This window comes from Papaver somniferum, chromosome 9, assembly GCF_003573695.1.
Source record: "Papaver somniferum cultivar HN1 chromosome 9, ASM357369v1, whole genome shotgun sequence".
Taxonomy (NCBI): Eukaryota; Viridiplantae; Streptophyta; class Magnoliopsida; order Ranunculales; family Papaveraceae; genus Papaver; species Papaver somniferum.
The window spans coordinates 54520939-54540117 of record NC_039366.1 but is presented as its reverse complement, the minus strand read 5'-3'; the positions used below and the strand labels follow the sequence as shown (position 1 = coordinate 54540117).

Below are 19179 nucleotides of genomic sequence, written 5' to 3'. Positions count from 1 at the left end.
CTTGGACATTTACCTGTTTGGTGCGCAAATTTTATTTCCAATTTAAATTATCAAATATCCTGCACACCAAAAATAGGATATACCCAAAGAGTAAAATCTAATAAAAACTATAAAAATAAACTAAATAAATAAACAAGCAAAATATTTACAAAAAGAAAATCTAAAACCTAACCTAAAGGCAAGTCTGTGTCGTCGGCGCCAAAAACTGATGTAGTTTTTACAAGTGGTAAGTAGAAGGTTCGATAGTCGGACTATTTTGAAGGTCTGGTTTAAGACAAATAAAAGAAAAACTAATAAATTTTGATTTCCGTTACCAAGGAGAGATGAATCTAGGGTTTTGGATTCCACTACTTCTGATGTTTGTAAACTCAATAATGATTCCTTTGACACAATACCCCTAATTTACTCAAAACAATTTTGAACCTAATCTCATGCTTTGGAAGATGTAACGTTACAAGTTTTTTTTTTTTTTATGACTCTTGTCGTTATTTTAAAGCCTAATTTTCCTTCGCTTATAAAAGATCGGTAGAAACTACCCAACACAATTATTGTGAAGCATGTAAAGAAGAGAAAAATTTTAATAAATTAAAAGCACAAATATGGAGTAAATATGTCAAAGAAATTAAATATTAGATATTACCCATCAAAAATAGTTTCTTCCTCCACTCTAGCGCATGAATTACTCCATTATTACAAAATAGAAATAAAAACAATGAAATAAAAACTCTACTCTTTCGCTCAGACCCCGGACCTCCCCTTTTTCTTGTATTCACAGCGTATTTATAGCTTTCAAAGGAATCCACTTTCCTTTTCTATTCACCACTACCACATCATCATCGAATGGGAATATGCCACATATCAAGACAATGAAAAATCCTCCAATAAGAATGTGCCACGCGTCAAACAATATAATTCTCATGCATTTACAATTTTCAGTATTTGGAGAATATTTATTCTTTATTAACTCCAACCATAAAGAATAATATTCTTTCCATACTCTTTATATATTTAACTCCATGTAGATTTCTTACTTAACACTTTTATTTTCTTCATTAAAATAAATATCTCCATATATCTTTTTAATATCTTGTAAATGATGTCGACATAATGGGCTTCACACTCCCATATCCAAATAATTGAACAAATGAAATAATTCTCCATCTTCTTCCTTTTGAGCCTAGACCATTAAATTATAAATCACTTCATTTCCTCCATTTTACGAGCGGAATTCCACATTTTAGTCCATTGAGCTTTATTTCCCAAAAACACCTACAAATACACAAAATAGTAAAATAAGTACAAAAATGAGCACTAACAATATAAAAAATTGAGAAAAAGTAGACACATAAATGCGTCTATCAAATACTGACCGGTTGTCAGCCGTGCAAATATAATTCACTTTCTCACTCAACTAGATATAAATATAGTACGTGATAAGAAAGAGTTCGTTCCCACAGAGAGGCTTTTGTTGTTATAAAATTTCAGTTTCTTAGTAACCAAGGGGGGGGGGGGGGGGGGGAATTTGTTTTTATCTACGCAATAAAAGTCATTGAAAGCAAAGTAAATAATTGGAATAATCAATAAGGAGAAGATATTGGTCACGGGATAGTATCATTCACAAATATGTATTTTCATCAATGACTAGAATTCGAAATTAATCTCTCATTTACTAAAAGTCCTAGGATATCATGATCGCAAGTATATCCCGTTAATTTCCCAATTTTATCACAAACAACATTAAAAGATGATACTGTGAAATCTACCTAGAAAGCAACCTAAAGTGTAAAAGCACAATTAAGTTTAACTCTCCAAGAGCACTAAGTTCTATGAAATAAGACTAATCAATGCAAACTAACGTGTAAAATCACTAATTCGTTTTAACAAAGGTTATGATTCATATGTGACTAGTAGGATATATCACAACAAGCAATACTCACACTATGCTACTTAGAATCAGGGATAAACAACTATTTCGTATTGAAAACCCTACTCTAGCAATAGAGATGAATGTAAATCGGATTGATTCCGGACTCAACCAAACAAACAATCAAATCACATGACAACATTAATAATGAATCATAAACAATAAAGTATTGAGACAAAACTAATTCATTGATTTAAATATCATGCTTGAGAAATCAACTTTTATCCCATAACCAATAATAGTATTTAGCTACTCATAGATTTAGAGTTCACCATAATCATAATCAAAAATAAATTGAAGAAGATGAAAAATAAATGAAAGCAAACCCTAGTCGCGGCTATCTACCCAAAGCTCCAATAATAATACGTGATTAAAAGAAAGTCGAAAACTTTTCTTTTTGTAGCTTTTCTCCGTTCCAAAACTAGGTCATATCTCAAAAGCCCATCACCAAGAAGTCCACCAAGCCATGTGTGTGAAGAGCCCATGTAGAAAATTTGTCCAAAAAGTGTCGCCGGAAATTGGCCGGAAAACGTCTCAGGTGACTTGCAAAGTCCGCCCGGTCTGCGGTCAACGAGTCAAATCGGTCAAGTCAACGATTCAGAACGGTCAAACTCAGTGAGTCACACCGAGTCAGTCAGTTGGTACCAGTCAGATGAGTCAGGTCTGAGTTAAGGCTAACTCAACTGACTTGTTATAAGCCAAAACCATTTCGCAGGCCAGAGCTCTGCTGATGCACAATGATTGTGCATCACCAATGCTAATCCAGTCCAGCTGCACCTAGCATTACCTGCAATTGCAGCTCATTCTCACTGCCTTCAGCCCATGGCCAATTTCTTGTTCACCACCAACAAAAGCAACAGCATCAACCAGTATTTCTCCCTTGCACCAGAGCCACACCAATTGCAACAACATTCCTTCCATCTGTAGCTCAGTCATTCATCTCCATCTCTTTATTCACAGAATCACTTCGAACATCAGTTCAGTCTCAACCCCAGATTCAAAACCTTGGTTCCATTAACAACAACATCAACAGTATCAGCAAGACCAGCTGAGTTACACCTGAATTCTCACTGCATCCTTTGTAGCTTCTTTGAACAAACACATTTGTAGCTGCACCCCATATCTGCAATTCAGTTCATTGCATCCATTCAAGCAACACACAACACCTGCGCTGCTATCTCTGTCTTCTGTAATTGAACAACACCACTAGCCACATCTCCACTGGCATCCAAACCCAGTGTAACCACCATCTCAATCTGCAAGTTCTTCTACCTGCAAGTCAAACCACAGTTCACAACACATTCCCTGTAGCTCCAAAACCATTACATACTTCATCTGTATCAACTCACAGACAAACCCATTTCTTCTTCTGATTCATCTCAACAGCAACGGCAACAACATCAAACATTTAAACTCGAACTTCTTCTCAGCAGCAGCACCTCAATCATGTAGCTTCCCTGCATCATCACCACCTTCTCCCTGTATAGCACCCAACAATACCATTCTCTGGCAACAACTTCTTTAATCTTTATACCTTCTCATCCACTCAACACACAAAAACCGTTCTTTCTTCTTCTTTTCTTCGTGGATTTCTGAAATTTAACATTAACCCAAGATTATTCAACTCTCAATTCAGCCATAATCATCATCAGATTCTTCAAACACTCATCTTCACCAAACCCTAATTCCACATCAATTTCTTCAACAGTTCTTCTGTGTCGAACAATAATAGAGCCATTCTTCATGTATTGTGGCAACAACAACTGTAGTAACAGAACAATGATTCCCATCCTCCTCAGATCTATCTCTTCTTTATCTTCTCTCTTAATCTCTCGGACCAACACCAACAGCTGCTGCCGCTTCTCTTTCTCAATTTCAGGTGAAAATAATTGAAATGAATGAGAGCAAGTCTTCTCTCGATTTAGGGTGTAGGAATTAGGGTTAGATAATCACACCCCACTCATTAGATACCCCAGCAGGTGCCCTATAACATATGGTCACCCCTTAACCTCATCTAGTCTATCTTTAATGCTCCTCCAATACAGAGTTGCCCCTTAAGCTCGGTTCGACTCCGAATAGTGTTCTCCTGTGAAATGACCATTTTATCCTTGTTTCGCTCATAACCTTAGCTTGGTCCAGCTGCCACTCGCATGTGAATTGACGGTTCTGCCCTTATGCTCCAAAAGAGTGCTTTATTCTTCTTCTTTTGCTCCAAATAACTCCATTGCACCTAATAACTCAAAACAAACGTAAAATACATAATTCACACGAAAAATAGCAAAGAAAGCATAATCAATAGATAATAATTCTAGGTGTTTATGACACCTATCAGATTCCCCCACACTTAGACTTTGCTAGTCCTTGAGCAAATCAAACGAAAATTATTCTAAAGGATACATACAATTCCCATGAGGGTTTACTAGAGATATACCCACAAAACCTGCTTTTTCCAACTTACTAGTTCTCCGGAATGATAGCATCTAACGCGCTACGAAAATATAGGGATTCTGCACACTAGTCATAAGAAGTTAGACACATAAATGAACACAATATCATCCTTAAAAGTTAAGAGAGAAATAACCATCCCTTCTCGAAAGAAATTCGGGTTCGGAGTGATCAAAAGCCTCGACTCTGCCTCACAAGAAAGGGTTTTATGAAATTGGTCTCAATAATAAACAACTCTTTATGGGTCACACATGTGTCGAGGTAGGAATGAAGAGAGAATTCTGCGACACGTTAAATGGTAGGAAGGCAAAAACCCTCCGAATTGTTTTGAAAATCCACATCTTTTAATCATTTTGAAAACCTTTTTTCTGACGATCTCTAAGAAAGGAAATCAACCACTTAACGAAGGTGGGAATATGCTTACTTACCTCGTTATCCGTTCGACGTGCAGCTAGCACCACTCTCACAGCATCCATAGAAAGGTCTTCGGTCTTCAATCGGTCTCTTCATCTTCGTCTTCGGTCTTCAACTCTTGATGATGAAATCTTGAACTTCGTAGAATCTTGACAATGTGATTCTTTCCTCTAATTCCTTGTTGCTTGAAACTTCATTACGAATATTTCTTCTTCCATTGGCTTTATTGAATAAATATAAAACCAAAAACGAACTAAACAAACAAAAATATGATGCAATTAATTATTTATTTATTTTTTTTCGTTTTTTTTTTTGATAATAATAAAATAAATACAAAATAAAAATAAACAAAATATGAAAACTAATGATGAACCTAATAAAAAATTTCTTTTGTCTTTTTTTTTTTGGCAAGAGACCTAGCATAATAATGACCATGTCCCAAGTTTTTTTTTTAACAAGAGAAAATGATACAAATACAAAATAAAGATAAAAATAAAAATTCAAGTACAAAGGCCATGGTGTAAGTACTTTACCGCTTGATTCTCCACAACTCGTATGTCTCGATATCATAAACTTCTTGACTCTCATCTTGATAATATTCGCTCTCGTACAATAGTCTTCAACTTGTAAAAAAAATTCTGCTCCTTGTCTTGTTGCTATACATAAATATGAAATCTGCTCATTTCTGTACTGTTGCTTGTAAACCTTAAACGTCTTCAACTTTCCTTCGAATTTGTGACGCTCCTCTTGTTGATGATGATGGTGTTTATATGGACCTGTTGGTGTAGAGAGATAAAGTGGATGGTGCTAACTGCGAACAAGATTACAAGTGATATGTAAGTTAGCAATTCGATGTCACCATTCATGATTGATAAAATAGCACTCAAGAGATCAAAATAGTGCTTCTATTGGTGGGAGGTTGGGAAGCTCACCATTCTTCCCGGAATTCACGTACGGTGACACACACTCTAAAAGCACATATTATAAATGAAGGTCGGTGCCTCACATGATGTAACATGGGTAGTCTCCACTATAGGGGATCACAAATCTAATACCGAATTCAGTCTGCACCTCATTTGCCACTGGGATGGTTAAATCCAACTTTAACTCTCATACAAGTAAGAAACCCGATCATGTTCTCTGTCATCTCTAAGTTCAGTCACTCTTATGAGAATCTCGATGTAATCTTAGCGACATGTATACTATGTGACCCTAAACTAACCACAAGTTGGAGGTTTCTTATTCACTATTTTACAAAAAAGTTGAAAAAATTGAAAATTTTACAATGCAAATGCTTAACCACTCCCTCACACTTAAAATTTACATTGTCCTCAATGTAAATTGAATCGTCCAAAGAAAATAAAGGTGGGAAATTCTAACATGATAATGACAAGAAATCAGAAAAAGTAAATGCAAAACAAGACAAGAAATAAATACAAGACAAGAAATACTCATCCTATGAGTTGCCTCCCATTTAGCGCTTGGTTTAAAGTCGTCAGCCCGACTAGCTCCTTTCTTTCTATGCCTCCTCGAGAGGGAGTGCATCCACAAAATTAGCCCCTTCCACCACTTCTGAAGTGAAATTCTCATAATATGGTTTCAAACAGTGCCCATTAACTTTAAGTTCCTTGCCTGTAGCTATGATACGAATTTCCATTGCACCATGAGAAAACACATTAGTAACAATGAAAGGTCCAATCCATCGTGTCCTTAATTTACCCGGAAATAAATGCAAGCGGGAATTAAACAAAAGCACTTTCTTCCCAATGCAAATTTGTTTCCTAGAAATCATATTATCATGAAAAGCCTTCGTCTTTTTCTTATAAATGCGCGAGCTTTCAAATGCATCATTGCGGAGCTCCTCTAGCTCTTGGAGTTGTAACTTCCTTTGCTTTCCAGCCCCATCGATATCCATATTGCATTGCTTAATAGCCCAAAACGCCTTATGCTCAATTTCAACGGGTAAATGACAAGGTTTACCATACACAAGCCTAAAGGGAGACATCCCGATAGGTGTCTTGTATGCGGTTCTATAAGCCCACAAAGCATCATTAAGTCGCATGCTCCAATCTTTCCTTGTTGGATTCACCGTCTTCTCTAGAATGGATTTCACCTCCCGGTTGGAAACCTCGGCTTGTCCATTTGTTTGGGGATGATAAGGTGTTGCAATCTTGTGCGACACATTATACTTCTTCAAAAAGGTTTGTAAAATCCTGTTTTTGAAGTGAGAACCCCCATCGCTAATTATGGCTCCTGGAATTCTAAACCTTGCAAAGATATTAGCTTGCACAAAATCTGAAACCACTTTAGAATCATTAGTCGGGGTGGCCTTAGATTCCACCCATTTGGAGACATAATCAACAACAAGTAAGATATAAAAATTCCCATGAGAGTTGACAAAAGGACCCATAAAATCAATACCCCATACATCGAAAACTTCAATAAATTGAATAAAAGTTTGTGGCATTTGATTTAGGGCACCTAGATTGCCTGTTATTTGGCACCCATCACAAGTTGTACAAAATATATATGCATCTTTAAACAAGGTTGGCTAATAGAAACCGCTTTCAAGTACCTTGCGATCGGTTCTCTTACTCCCTAAATGTCCTCCACAAGCATAGGAGTGACAAAAAGACAAGATAGAATTGAACTCGGATTCGGGAACGCACCTTCGTAATACTTGGTCACTACCTTGTTTCCATAAGTATGGATCATCCCATATGTATTGGTTCCCTAACCTCTTAAGTTTGTCCCTCTCAGCACGAGACAAGTTCTTTGGGATTTTTTTAGACACCAAGTAGTTCACAATGTCAACATACCATCTCCAAAGGCAATTGAGAATAGTTTCTCATCCGGGAAACTTTCACGCAATGGGATAGCTTCCTTGTCCACAGCAAGACGGCTCAAATGATCCACAACGGTGTTCTCAATTCCTTTCTTGTCCTTGATTTCAATATCAAACTCTTGCAAGAGCAAAATCCATCGTATGAGCCTCGGTTTCGCTTCTTTCTTCATTAGCAAGTACCTAAGTGTTGTATGATCAGAAAAGACAACAAATTTTGTACCAATTACATAAGAGCGAAACTTTTCCAAAGCAAAAACAATAGCTAATAACTCTTTTTCAGTGGTTGTTTAGTTTTTTTGGGCCTCATTTAACGTTCTAGAAGCATAATAAATAGCATGAGGTATCTTCCCCACACGTTTCCCAAGCACCACACCAACCGCAAAGTCACTTGCATCACACATGAGCTCAAAAGGCTTGCTCCAATCCGGTGGTTTAATGATAGGGGCTGAAATTAAAAGTTCTTTCAAACGATTGAATGCCGCCATACACTTTTCATCAAAGTTAAAAGCCACATCTTTTTGCAATAAGTTGCAAAGTGGTGATGCTATCTTGGAAAAATCCTTGATAAATCTATGATAAAAACCTGCATGACCAAGAAAAGAGCGTATCTCCCTCACCGTAGTGGGAGGGGTTAAAGCACGAATAAGGTCTATTTTAGATTTATCGACTTCCAAGCCTTTAGAAGATATTATATGGCCTAAAACTATGCCGTGAGTTACCATGAAATGGCACTTCTCCCAATTTAGCACAAGATTTTCTTCAACACATCGTTCAAGGATTAATGACAAGTTGTGCAAGCAAAGGTCAAATGAATCACCAAACACACTAAAGTCATCCATAAACACCTCGATTATTTTTTCAACATATTCTGAGAAGATACTTACCATACACCTTTGAAAGGTAGCTGGAGAATTGCACAAGACAAAAGGCATCCTTCTATAAGCAAAAGTACCAAAAGGACAAGTGAAAGTGGTTTTCTCTTGATCCTACGGCGCTATCATAATCTGATTATAACCCGAATAACCATCAAGGAAGCAATAATAAGAATGTCCAGCTAAACGTTCAAGAATTTGATCAATAAAAGGCAATGGAAAATGATCCTTCCTAATGGTAGCATTCAATTTTCTATAATCAATACAAACCCTCCAACCGGTTTGCACACTAGTTGGGACAAGTTCGTTCTTATCATTATCCACCACCGTCACACCTGATTTCTTTGGTACTGCTTGTATCGGGCTCACCCACTTGCTATCGGATATGGGGTAGATAACACCCACGTCCAAAAGCTTTAGTATCTCCTTTTTCACAACTTCCATCATGGGAGGGTTCAAACGACGTTGTGCTTCCCTTGTAGGCTTTGCATCGTCCTCCAAACGAACCTTGTGCATACATACGGTAGGGCTTATACCCTTGATATCAGCAATTGTCCATCCTATGGCCGTCTTGTACTTCCTTAACACCCTTATAAGTTTTTGCTCTTGTAATTCACTAAGCTTGTTAGAAACAATCACAGGTAAATCTTCCTTGTCACCCAAGTATAAGTAATTTAGGTGATCGGGAAGAGGTTTCAATTCTAACTTTGGAGATTTAACAATTGAAGGTACAATCTTTTCATCACTGCATGGCAAAGAAATAAAAGAGATATTATGAGTTTCCGGGAATCCTTGTAGTGAATTAATATTACCAAGGGCTTCCTTAACTTTATTACCACACTCTACACCATTATCCATGGATGTAGTTAAACTGTTGTGCCAATGGATGTAGTGAATTAATATTACCAAAGCATCATCACCATTCAATTCAAATACTTGTTGTGCCAATGTATCCATAACATCAATGGAGAAATACTTGTTGTGCCAATGTATCCATAATATCATCGTCTCGAAAATGTTGAAACGTATTGTTTCTCCATCAAACTCCATAGTTAGCGTTCCCTTGTCCACATCAATAATGGTTTTCGCCGTTTTCATGAAGGGACGCCCAAGTAGCAATGGAAGAGACGAGTCCGGTGAGCCTTCATTCATCTCTAACAAACAAAAGTCAGCTGGAAATACTAATTGATTAACCTGTACAAGAAAATCCTCAACAATACCCATTGGGTAGACATTAGAACGATCGGCTAATTGCAATACAATTCCAGCCTTTTTAAGAGGACCTAACTCAAGTGAATTGTACATAGATGCAGGCATAACATTAACGGATGCACCTAAAGCCAACACAGCTTTGTTAAATGTGGTGTTACCAATTGTGACTGGAATGTCAAAGCTACTGGGATCCTTACATTTCAGTGGGAGTTTGTGTTGTAAGATTGCCGAAGCATTCTCCCCCACACTTACCACTTCATTACCTTTGAGATTTTGCTTATTGGTACACAAGTCCTTCAACACTTTCGCATACTTGGGAACTTGCTTGATAGCATCAATGAGTGGTATGTTCACATGAATCTTCTTTAGAACGTCTAAAATCTCCTTTTCTAGTTCCACCTTCTTGGAACTTGCAAATATGTGAGGAAAAGGTAAAGGAGGAACATAAGTAGAAACCAGAGTTTTAGAGTTAGGAATAGGTACCTCGGGTGTTTGGGGAATTTCATCCCTCTTTTCCTTCAAAACCGGCTCCTTTGGTGTTTCCACCTTCCCCGAATCAGTAACCTCGGGTTGCACAAGTTGTGTACCACTTCTCAACGTAATAGCATTGACACCCTATTTTGGGTTAATAGGTTGAGAAGGGAGTTTCCCACTATTTTGTGCCTTCAATTTGTTAATATCAATTGCCGTGGAGCCCATTTGTGCCTGCAACTCATTGATAGCACTCTTAGTTTCTTGTGGCCTTTCCTTAAACATGGTAGAAATGCCTTGCATAAAAGTTTGAAGCTTTGCATCGATATCGGAACCTTGATTTTGCATCGATTGTTGTGGTTGCTGAAATTGTTGATGTTGCGACTGGAATTGTTATTTTTGTGGTTGAAATCCACCCGAACGGTTGAATGTAGGTTGTTGAACCGCGCCTTGCTTGTTTGCATAGCTAAAGTTGGGGTGATCTCTCCATCCCGGATTATAAGTATTGGAGTAGGGATCATACCGTCTTTGTTGATTTGGAAAGACCGCACTAGCTTGCTCCAACTCTTCACCATATGAAGGTAAAATAACCGCAGCCATCTTTTGCATCATTTGCTCCATGTTATCCATCCTTTGATCACCGTGTGATGATGACTCAGTAACTTCATGCACTCGCCTAACCATTGGTTCACCTCTTGTGTAGAATTGTTGCGAGTTTGCAGCCATGCTTTCAATCAACTCGGTAGCTTGGGCCACCGTCTTATTCACTAGAGATCCACCACCCGCTGCATCAAGAAGATATCTATCACTTGATTGAAAACCTTCGTAGAAGTATTGTATTATCATCACGCCACTAAATTGGTGGTGTGGACATCTTGCCACCAATCTCTTGTATCGCTCCCAACCTTCATACAAAGATTCTCCTACGTGTTGCTTTATCCCACAAATGTCTTTTCGAATTTGAGTAGCCTTTGACGCAGGAAAATACCTCTCTAGAAAGAGTTTCTTCAACCCGTTCCATGTAGTGACACTTCCGGATGGTAAATAATACAACCATTCCTTAGCATTATCCGCCAAAGAGAATGGAAAAGCTTTCAACATTGCGCCATCGGCATTAGTCTCTGGTGGTAGCATAGCCATGATAACGTTGTGAAAATCCATGAGATGCTTGTTTGGATCTTCATTCGCCATGCCATGAAACTTCGGTAACTCTCTGATCAACCCCGGCTTGATCTCGAAGGTTGAGTTTGTCTCAATACACCACCATTGTGCATCAATCCTATGAGAAGCCAAGTCCTTGAGTGTACGATTTGCATCACCCATTGCTTCTTCTTCTTCTTCAACTAGTGGTTCTTATATAACTTGAACCTCTTGCTCTTCTTCTAGTTATAATTCTTCTTCCACTTCTAACTCTTGTTCTTCCGTCGTGTCTTGACTTGGTTGGAGTATTGTGTCTCTTCGAGTAGCTATCCCGCACCTTGGATAGTTACAATCTTTAGAAGCCAGGGATTAGGTACCTGAAAACAATTCTCGCAAACAAGTGAGAAACAAGACAAGAAAACAAAAAGCAAATATGAAATCAGAAATGATCATAAGAAACTAAAAACTTAATAACAAGCCATATGCCTCACCGGCAGCGGCGCCAAAATTTGACCGGTTGTCAGCCATGCAAATATAATTCACTTTCTCACTCAACTAGATATAAATATAGTACTTGATAAGAAAGAGTTCGTTCCCACTGAGAGGCTTTTGTTGTTATAAAATTTCAGTTTCTTAGTAACCAAGGGGGGGAATTTTTGTTTTTATCTAAGCAATAAAAGTCATTAAAAGCAAAGTAAATAATTAGAATAATCAGTAAGGAGAAGATATTGGTCACGGGATAGTATCATTCACAAACATGTATTTTCATCAATGATTAGAATTGGAAATTAATCTCTCATTTACTAAAAGTCCTAGGATATCTTGATCGCAAGTATATCCCGTTAATTTCCCAATTTTATCACAGACAACATTAAAAGATGCTATTGTGAAATCTACCTAGAAAGCAACCTAAAGTGTAAAAGCACAATTAAGTTTAACTCTCCAAGAGCACTAAGTTCTATGAAATAAGACTAATCAATGCAAACAAACGTTTAAAAGCACTAATTCGTTTTAACAAAGGTTGTGATTCATATGTGACTAGTGGGATATATCACTACAAGCACTACCCACACTATGCTACTTAGAATCAGGGATAAACAATTATTTCGTATTGAAAACCCTAATCCAGCAATAGAGATGAATGTAAATCGGATTGATTCCGGACTCAACCAAACAAGCAATCAAATCATATGACAATATTAATAATGAATCATAAACAATAAAGTATTGAGACAAAACTAATTCATTGATTAAATATCATGCTTGAGAAATCAATTTTTATCCCATAACCAATAATAGTATTTAGCTACTCATAGCTTTTTAGTTCATCATAATCATAATCAAAAATAAATTGAAGAAGATGAAAAATAAACGAAAACAAATCCTAGTCGCGGCTATCTCCCCAAAGCTCCAATAATAATACGTGATTAAAAGAAAGTCGAAAACTTTTCTTTTTGTAGCTTTTCTCCCTTCCAAAACTAGGTCATATCTCAAAAGCCCATCACCAAGAAGTCCACCAAGCCCATGTGTGTGAAGAGCCCATGTAGAAAATTTGTCCAAAAAGTGTCACCGGAAATTGGCCGGAAAGCGTCTCAGGTGACTGGCAGAGTCCGCCCGGTCTCCGGTCAACGAGTCAAATCGGTCAAGTCAACGAGTCAGAACGATCAATTCAGTGAGTCACACCGAGTCAGTCAGTTGGTACCAGTCAGATGAGTCAGGTCTGAGTTAAGGCTAACTCAGATGACTTGTTCTAAGCCAAAACCATTTCGCAGGCCAGAGCTCTGCTGATGCACAATGACTGTGAATCATCAATGCTAATCCAGTCCAGCTGCACCTAGCATTACCTGCAATTGCATCTCATTCTCACTGCCTTCAGCCCATGACCAATTTCTTGTTCACCACCAACAAAAGCAACAGCATCAACCAGTATTTCTCCCTTGCACCAGAGCCACACCAATTGCAACAACATTCCTTCCATCTGTAGCTCAGTCATTCATCTCCATCTCTTTATTCACAGAATCACTTCGAACATTAGTTCAGTCTCAACCGCAGATTCAAAACCCTGGTTCCATTAACAACAACAACAACAGTATCAGCAAGACCAGCTGAGTTACACCTGAATTCTCACTGCATCCTTTGTAGCTTCTTTGAACAAGTACATTTGTAGCTGCACCTCATACCTGCAATTCAGTTCATTGCATCCATTCAAGCAACACACAGCACCTGCACTTCTATCTCTGTATTCTGTAATTGAACAACACCACTATCCACATCTCCACTGACATCCAAACCCAGTGTAACTACCATCTCAATCTGCAAGTTCTTCTACCTGCAAGTCAAGCCACAGTTCACAACACATTCCCTGTAGATCCAAAACCATTACATAGTTCATCTGTATCAACTCACAGACAAACCCATTTCTTCTTCTGATTCATCTCAACAGCAACGGCAACAGCATCAAACATTTAAACTCGAACTTCTTCTCAGCAGCAGTACCTCAATCCTGTAGCTTCCCTGCATCATCACCACCTTCTCCATGTATAACACCCAACAATCCCATTCTCTGGCAACAACTTCTTTAATCTCTATACCTTTTCATCCACTCAACACACAGAAACAATTCTTTCTTCTTCTTTTCTTCGTGGATTTCTGAAATTTAACATTAACCCAAGATTATTCAACCCTCAATTCAGCCATAATCATCATCAGATTCTTCAAACACTCATCTTCACCAAACCCTAATTCCACATCAATTTCTTCAACAGTTCTTCTGTGTCGAACAATAATAGAGCCATTCTTCATGTATTGTGGCAACAACAACTGTAGTAACAGAACAATGATTCCCATCCTCCTCAGATCTATCTCTTCTTTATCTTCTCTCTTAATCTCTCGGACCAACACCAACAGCTGCTGCCGCTTCTCTTTCTCAATTTCAGGTGAAAATAATTGAAATGAATGAGAGCAAGTCTTCTCTCGATTTAGGGTGTAGGAATTAGGGCTAGATAATCACCCCCACTCATTAGATACCCCAGTAGGTGCCCTATAACATATGGTCACCCCTTAACCTCGGCTAGTCTATCTTTAATGCTCCTCCAATACAGAGTTGCCCCTTAAGCTCGGTTCGACTCCGAATAGTGTTCGCCTGTGAAATGACCATTTTGTCCTTATTTCGCTCATAACCTTACCTTGATCCAGCTGCCACTCGCATGTGAATTGACGGTTCTGCCCTTATGCTCCAAAAGAGTGCTTTATTCTTCTTCTTTTGCTCCAAATAACTCAATTGCACCTAATAACTCAAAACAAACGTAAAATACATAATTCACACGAAAAATAGCAAAGAAAGCATAATCAATAGATAATTCTAGGTGTTTATGACACCTATCAAATACCCCCAAACTTATTGTTTGCTAGTCCCGAGCAAATCTAATCTAGAAAATGAAATCCTAACTCATTGTCGCAGGCACCGCGATTGAACTTAGCGTGTGCAACAAGCCTTTAAACCCCTAGGTGGCCTTAGTGGCTGAGTTATAGTCTCGGGAGGGTTTACCAGAGGTGTACCCACAAAACCTTTACTCCAAACCTTAACTATTTGTGCCGAATTCAAGAATGACACTGAAGAATCTCCTTGGTTGGCATACTGTCATTGATCACAAGAGAAAGTACCCTGATGCGAATCATATTCATATATATACGTGACAGAGTTCTACTCAGATAATCTCACTATGGATATCAATAATCGGAATCACAGAAATGAATAGATTAAGAAGATGGATTATAGAGATAGATAGTTCAAAACGATGTTGTTTAAGGTCAACGGTGTTTCCCATATCTGTATGAAGGCCTCCGCCAAGATGAACCTATGAATCCTAATGGATTTAGATACTGGTATGGACTAATATCAACACTGCTTGGCATATACAAGGGAACCAGCGGTCGATAATCTTAATTCTAGATCAACTCAACTGGCATATACAAGGGAACCAGCGGTCGATTTTATTGAACAATAAATTTTTCATTTTCATTCATTTTTTTTTCTAACTGCATGATTTGATCGTTTGGATCCAAGCGCATGCTTCCTGTCAGCAGATTACATGATAGTTCCCATGGATCCCGCGTTCCACGCTTGTTTAGGCGACGGAGACAGGGAAAACACACACATATTGGTATCCAAGTGTTAATTTTTTTTAAATTTTTTTTGATTATTTATTTATTCCGTTTGGTCTGATTGGTCTGGTCTCTTTATTATTTTAGTAACTCAATCACTCCATTTCATCCCGGCAGTGGTAACAATTTGATGTTTTGTGCCCCACCAAATCACTTAGAGAAACATATAATTTTTTCAAATAAAATAAAATAAAAATAGAACGTAGCGTGATGATTCCATTCTAACACCTGAACTCTGTCTTTTTATGAATAAACTCTGTTATTGGGTTACTTAATTCCTACAACCAAGATGTTTCCATCCACTTAGACTGGTTAGTGTCATTCTAAATTGGCACAAATTTCTAGGCTCTGGAGTTTAATTTTTTATATTTTTAATTTTTTTAATGTTTTTATTTTATTTTATTAAAAACCAACTAAAAGTTTTTCCCTCACCCTCAAACTTAAATCTAACATTGTCCTCAATGTTTCAAATTAAAGTACAGTACCAAAAATATAAGTAACAAGAGGAATAAAAAGGTGAGTCAGAAAGATAGTACCTGGATGAAGCATAGCAATCCTTCCATGGGGAGCAAGAAAGAAATAAAATAAAAACAAAACTAATGTAAATCAACAGCAGGGTCCTCCAGAGGGACCTAAATTTCACCATGTATGGATTGCCTCCCATAAAGTGCAAAGTTTATTGTCTTCAGCCAGACGTTGGTAGAATTAGTCACCACATAAAATCATAAAACAATAATCGGAACCTATGTGGGTCATCAAAACTGAATAAAGCTACCACAAATAAAAGGAATGCTAAGAAAATTAACAAATAACGCACACCCTTATCTAGTTTCCTTTTTAAGACAACTACATGTAGTTGTGGTTCGGGCTCAGGTTTTATGAAAGGGTCTGAATAAAATATTTTCATGGGCCAGGTTTCCTCATTGGTAGGATCCGGAGGATCAAGTTGCAGAGTCTGGAAAAACTCAAATAACAACTTAGAAGCACATAATAACCTAAATAATTGGGGATCCTCTAAGTCAATTAGATTTGACACACACAGTTGACCATAATGGTGGTCATTCTTAAGTAAATGTGTCGAAGATTCTAATTTCCTAAAATAATTAGATTTAGTTCTAAAAACTATATAATGACACATTTCAGATTGGGATACTCCCACATTTGGTAAATAAAATTTTGGTGGGACAACAAAATCAATTATGGTATCATGGACCGGATTAACCACATCAACCAGATGATGGGTTTCTATCAACTGAGTTTCTTTTTGCACATAAATAGGTTCAGGAAAACATGGATGAAGATAGTCTCTTAAGATAGTAGAGGCACATATGTTAAGTCCCAAATTAGGGACCTTTGTAGAGTCAAAGGTAAACCACGGGGTGAATGGTATTCACCCCCAAACTTAGAGTTCTCAATATCCTTGGATAAACTAGTCACAATTTCCTGAATTTCTAAATTATCATATTTAAGAAAATGGTCTTTTATTTCTTCTAGGTTGTAATCATGTGGTTCTACATTTTTATAATCCTCAGCAGGGACTATTGTTTCCGAATCGCTAGACTCTAAAACGTTAGTCTCAAGATAAACTCTTTCCTCTAAGCCATCCTCGCCTTCATAATCACAATGATATACTACACCATCTAAAACTATGGTCTCTCTAGTCAAATCCACATCCTTTTGAATAAAAACTTTTGAATATGTGAATAACCAACAATATTATTAGTATTTGAACTAGAAACACCATGATTATCGTAAGGCTCAATTGGTGTAACAATATTCTCATCATCATGAATACATTTCTCATAATCTTCATCAGTACTATTCTCATCATCATCATCATAATATGAAGATGGTTGAACCTTATCTAATTGGAAATTAAGTTCATTTAGAGCAGTACTTAAGGCTTCAATTCTTTCCTCGTATCTAAGTCATGCCTGAGTGACTCTTCATAAAATTGTTCCCTTAGTATGTGTCTCCTATTTAAATTTCCAGTCAACTGGTTGAGTGAATTTTCTAAAGAAAGACTAGGATTATAAGAATTATTTTGTTGCAACTGTCTCATTAAATCCTCAAAAGACGTAGAACTTACATTTTGGTCATTATAATATTGCTCACTTACCCATTCATGTGGCTGGTGGACGTGCGAATAGTAATTGGGATCACCGCAGTGAGAACCATAACCTTCAGAAGGTCGGTAGTGGTCCCGAGTACTATCCACACTATGGTCAAAGCACGAAGATTGTCCATTTTGAAATTTAGGTCGATATTCATTATATTGGTCCTCATAATACCAGTTCGACATTTTCTTGGTGCACATGCAAATGTAGGGTCGACTAAAATAGGTTGGTCAGTTACGTACAACAAAAATATACCTACAGTCAAAGACTGGTCACAGGTACAAGGTTGAGGTTTGTGGTGTTTCGGATGATAACGCCCAGAGGGTTCACCGTACTAAACCACGAGTTTTCCTAAAATCCGTGCCGGAAGATGCAATTGGTGTGCACGTGTATTCTTTTTTTTTTAATATAAATAAAGAAAAAAATAAATACAATAAAATATTTACAAATAAAAATAAATAAGGAAACCTAATCTAATTATGTACAAACAAATAAATATCTAAAGAATCAAAATATTTCCTAAAATAAATATATACAAAAGGAAACAAATTTAAAAATAAAACAAAATCCTGGACACTTACCTGTTTGGTGCGCAAAATTTATTTCCAATTTAAATTCTCAAATATCCCGCATACCAAAAATAGGATATACCCAAAGAGTAAAATCTAATAAAAATATTAAAAATAAACTAAATAAATAAACAAGCAAAATATTTACAAAAAGAATATCTAAAACCTTACCTAAAGGCAAGTCCATGTCAGCGGCGCCAAAAAATGATGTAGTTTTTACAAGTGCTAAGTAGAAGGTTCGATACTCGGACTATTTTGAAGGTTTGGTTTTAGACAAATAAAAGAAAAACTAATAAATTTTGATTTCCGTTACCAAGGAGAGATGAATCTAGGGTTTTTGATTCCACTACTTCTAATGTTGGTAAACTCAATAATGATTCCTTTGACACAGTACCCCTAATTTACTCAAAACAATTTCGAACCCAATCTCATGCTTTGGAAGATATAACGTTACAAGTTCTTTTTTTTATGACTCTCGTCGTTATTTTAAAGCCTAATTTTCCTTCGCTTATAAAAGATCGGTAGAAACTACCCAAAACAATTATTGTGAAGCATGTAAAGAAGAGAAAAAATTTAATAAATTAAAAGCACAAATATGGAGTAAAAACTACATCAGTCTTTGGGTATATCCTATTTTCGATGATCATTTGCTCAAGTATTTGAGACTCCTAGTCACTGGTGATGGGGCAGGGTTTGGCCCTTTACAACAGAGATTAGCTACCTTGCCCATCAAAGATGGTGGCCTTGGAATTTACACCATGGCAGATACTAGTACTTACTATTATCTCGCTTCTCAGAGCCAGACTGCTTCGGTGCAAAAGGTGATCCTTGGTGGCTTATTTCCTACATACAAAGGACCTGCCTATCAGTTGGCTCTTCATCACTTTATCCAGGTATGTGGATTACCTTCTTCTTATTGTGTCGATGACACTCCCCCCCTCCCCCCCCTCCATGCACTCCCTGGCAGTCACTTATTTTGATGCTGTTAAGAAGCAAATTCCAGGCC

General features: G+C 37.3%; 1 long non-coding RNA gene and 1 other non-coding gene across 2 annotated transcripts; one reads left to right on the top strand and one right to left on the bottom strand.

Annotated features, from left to right (window-relative positions):
- Positions 1 to 2093: 2093 nt before the first annotated feature.
- LOC113309065 lies at positions 2094 to 3819 on the bottom strand. Its single transcript, XR_003340301.1, has 2 exons — positions 2712 to 3819; positions 2094 to 2485 (listed from the first exon to the last, which is right to left on the bottom strand). It is a non-coding gene; the product is annotated as an uncharacterized LOC113309065 (long non-coding RNA).
- A 7220-nt stretch (positions 3820 to 11039) lies between these two features.
- LOC113314534 lies at positions 11040 to 11144 on the top strand. The gene has a single exon (XR_003342460.1). It is a non-coding gene; the product is annotated as a small nucleolar RNA R71 (small nucleolar RNA).
- The last annotated feature ends 8035 nt before the right edge of the window (positions 11145 to 19179 follow it).